The sequence below is a fragment of the Protobothrops mucrosquamatus genome, unplaced genomic scaffold (assembly GCF_001527695.2).
Source record: "Protobothrops mucrosquamatus isolate PMUCROS unplaced genomic scaffold, P.Mucros_1.0 scaffold295, whole genome shotgun sequence".
In the NCBI taxonomy this organism is placed as follows: Eukaryota; Metazoa; Chordata; class Lepidosauria; order Squamata; family Viperidae; genus Protobothrops; species Protobothrops mucrosquamatus.
In genome coordinates, this window is record NW_015386639.1 from 360614 (window position 1) to 364703 (window position 4090).

At 35.6% G+C, this 4090-nt stretch overlaps 1 pseudogene; it reads right to left on the reverse strand.

The window, feature by feature from the left end:
* The window catches only part of LOC107286537, a 20482-nt pseudogene extending 18073 nt beyond the window's left edge, over positions 1-2409 (reverse strand).
* Between the last annotated feature and the right edge of the window lie 1681 nt (positions 2410-4090).

The window sequence follows — 4090 nt, forward strand, 5'->3', positions numbered from 1 at the left end:
TACCTTTGCTATCCTTTCTCTCCAGTGTCAGGAGCTTTAACCCCACACAGGCCTCCAGCAGCCTCTGCATTCAATGGGGCTGGTGCTCAAGCGCTCAGCCAAAGTCACGGAGGACAGATGTTCCCCTGACTCTCTCAGCAGATCAAAGATGCCCAACCCACAGGCAGTTGAAATGACCTACAAGAAAGGGAAAACAGGATCAAAAGCTATGGCATTCCTCTCAGTTCTCATGGAAAAGTCCTAATATCTATCTGGGTAGTCTAGTGAAGAAATGCAGCCGAAATTCAATATTTCTAGGACCCTTCTGAAGGGAGAAATAATAAGTGAATGGATGTTTCTGATCTGGAAACTCTTTTCAGCTGAACTGAGATAACTGCATCAAAAAGGGAATCTGCACACAGTTTGCCTCCCTCCCTCTTTCTCAATCATCTGAGAAATCCAAAGGGGAAAAATTCTTGCTTTCAATGGAACATGACAGATCTCCTTGCACATCATAACATGTGAGCAACCTTTCCCAGCTGAAGGCAGATGGGTTTGAGGAGACACACCCTTCCTTTGACCTCTTTGAATCTCTCAGGTGCTTCCGATGACATGGAGCAAGAGGAGAAAGTGCTCATGCAGGGTTCCACTCTTTTGTGCAGCCACATCTCCTCTGACTGAATGACTAAGTGCAATAACATAAATACACAAACTAATATTCCTCTTTTCTTCAGTGCTGCACATATGCACACACAGAGAAATAGCAGATCCCTCTCCAACTTCTGAAGCCTTTGTTCCATCTTGGGTCCCACTTCTTGGAAGAAACCTTTCAGTTGAGGGCTGTAGGGACCATGTCTGGTGATGTGTGGAATCACTAGGGAGGGAAGATAATCAGAAAGAGCAGCTTCCTTGGTGGAGTAGAAATGGTGACAAAAAAAGAGATGTCTCATCACACCATAATGCAAACTCTATTTTTATATGTATGCCATATATGCATGCTTTATATGCATGCTATCCCATTGAAAAAATCCACTAAACAAAATAATAAATGATCTTATCTGGCTGAAATAAAAAACAATAGAACCTAGCATCATCTGAGCACTGATTACCTGGTTTGGTAATGAAACATCTGCAGGAAAACCACCAAACTCAGAGAGCACCAAGGATTCCACAGTTCAACCCTCAGCTACAAATATTTTCTTCTGTCAGATCTTACATATAATACAGGACCATTCCATTGTACCAACAGTTTTAAATGACAAAGTAGATCATGATTCTGCCTTTTTCTTAGTGCTTCAACTGTTTAAAAAATTCTTTGCTAATATTTAATGAAAAGTAATTTACTAGAAGAAGTATAGAAGCTGCCTTCTACTATAGTAAACATTACTGAAACTCAAACATTTAAAGGTTCGTTGAAAAACATTCAAACCCATGAAAAAAGCCTCAAATGTAGATGCCATATTAGATAATAAAATCATGTTCCAGCAAGATTTTATTGCAACATTAAAGTTAAAATCATGAAGAAGGAAACATATTTACAAAATTATTTAGTAAACTAAGTGATTTATTCCCAGAGATTAACATTAGTTATAGATATCTAGTGCAATTACTATTTAAGTACATATATATTTCTAATACATTTATATAACTATCATTTTTTAAGCTAACCTGCTGTATTTTGTGTAAATGTGTCCCATGTTTCATTATACTTGTCCATACAAACTACAGTATGCAATAGGGGGCAAGTGCGATCGGGCATCTAATCTGTTGAGTGAAATCTTTCCAGTGCCGTAATATCAGATCTGCCTTACTGCTAAAATTATATCTTATAGTTTTTTTCTCTTTTTCCTTTGTTGTATTTTTTACTTTTTACCTTTTTAAAAAAACCACTTGTGTTTTTTCCTTTTCTTTGATAAAGTATGTTTTTATTATAATTATTTTTGTTATCTATTTTCTTTTTGTCATTATTTTAAAACCAATTAAAACAAAAACAACACAAATTCTTTGTACCAAATGTGATGCTATAATTACATAGTAGATAAGTCAGTTTTAAGCACTATTCAAGAATTCAGCTACTTCTAAAGAATAGTGTAATAAAATTTATCTGCTGAAATTGAATCCATTTTAGTTTCTGCTTAACAAAAGAAGAGGCTATTTGAACAAAGGAAATAATTTACTGATGTCCTGTGAAGATACAACAAAGAATCTTGAAGCGATTTAATAGCTGACTCTTTCATAACAATATAAACTTAGATGATTCTATTGTTTTCACAACTATCTATTAAGAAGCTAAGAAAGGGAGGGTCTTTTGTAGTTTCAAAGTTGAGATTTCATATCTGCAAGTTTTATTCACCTTACCTTGAAAGTTACAAATGAATGCTGGTATCCAAATAATGTTTGAATATTTTCAGTTTCTTCTGACAAATTCATTGTTCTTGGCTTCTCTCAGACCGAAGAGGACACTTCTTCCAGATTACTTATTATTCCTGAGTGAAGCAATCAGAAAACATAAGTGCCCTTGTGATATTGTTCTAAGATAAATGGTGGAAAGCATTATTAAAGAGAAAACAAGACATGGAAGATTTTCACAGTCCCTCAGCAAAGAGTCCTGATAAATTTAGGTGCTGTGGCATTAGAAGACACGTGCTCTGATGTTGTTTAAAAAAAGGAATCAGGCTAGGAGTAAATGAACAATTTACTGCCAAAATGGGGACAATGAGGTCCATCAAGGAACGTTGTTGGGCTTCACAATTGTAACTTTGAAATAAAAAATTAGGCATCAGGGCTGAGCACTGAGCAGATCACATAAGTTAAGGTTGATTAAATATTCAGCACAGTAAAATCAGAAATGGATTGTGAAGAATTTCATATGAAATTCATATGAGTTTCAAACTCTGGCAAATACAATTCATTGTAAACAAGACAAAATTATTCATTTTCAAATATTTAGTAGATCCTAATTTTATCCCAACATTAATGGGACTCAGGTGGCAGCAATTGATCAGAAAAGGGAACTCTGAATAATAGTGGACAACTTGATGAAAATATCAGCTCAGCAAGCAACTTGTATCATTAGAAGTGGAATTGAAAATAGAGGCTGATGAAATAATAACTGCATGAAAATCTGCAACGATATCATACATGGAGTTACTATAAGAGAACGTGAATAAGCTGTCTAAAAACAGCCAGCAATTTTCGTTCCCCATATACCAATGATGTTACCTCATTTGTAGGAGAAGAAGCAAGTTGAGAGAACACTAAAAATCCACACCTGGACTATAGGTTGCAGTTCTGGTTGGCACACTATAAAATATGATAGAGCTATAAAAGGTGTAAATTATTGCACACTAAATTATTGGAGGATAGAGTAACCTTCCTGATATGAAAGAGTCCAACAGTTTAGTCTTTCAATATTCCTTAGTCTTAGATCAATAAATAGATACCGAGTATTGATTCTGTATTTGGGAAGCTCAGAGGGGAGCAATGGTCCATTATCACTACTGCATCTCAGCAACTAATATTCTTAAGAGTGGGAAAACATAAAATACTATTTTTTTCTCTCCTCTCAGGTTCTTTGACTCCACTCCAAAAGGCAATAGTACACAATACAAAAATTACACAGGTTTCCTGAATCAAAGCCCAAATACAATTGTCCCTTGAATACATTTTCCAGTTCCAGTACAGCTAATTAGAAGTACACATCACTGATTGCCATGATTTTCCCAATGAAAAAGATTACTCCATTAGTAATCAGATACTTATCAAAAACTCTATTGTAGCTCCTTGATTCCAGAAAGATTTTCTCGGTGCCCTAATGACAGTGAGAGAGAAAGCAAGCAAATACCACCTAAAATAGCAAACCATACAGCACAGAAGCTCTTTCACTATACAAACACACATAGACATATACACAGAGTTTGTCTTTCTCTCCTATTTTATAACCTAAGAGTTTTGGACTCTAACTAACTGTTTTTAATCATTGTTGGAACATTACTGCAACTATAGTGAGTGAGAGGCACTACAAGACTCAACCATTGGATTCTTTCATATCAGGAAAGCTACTCTATCCTCCAATAATTTAGGGTGCCCTTTTGGTGATGGGTCTGGACAT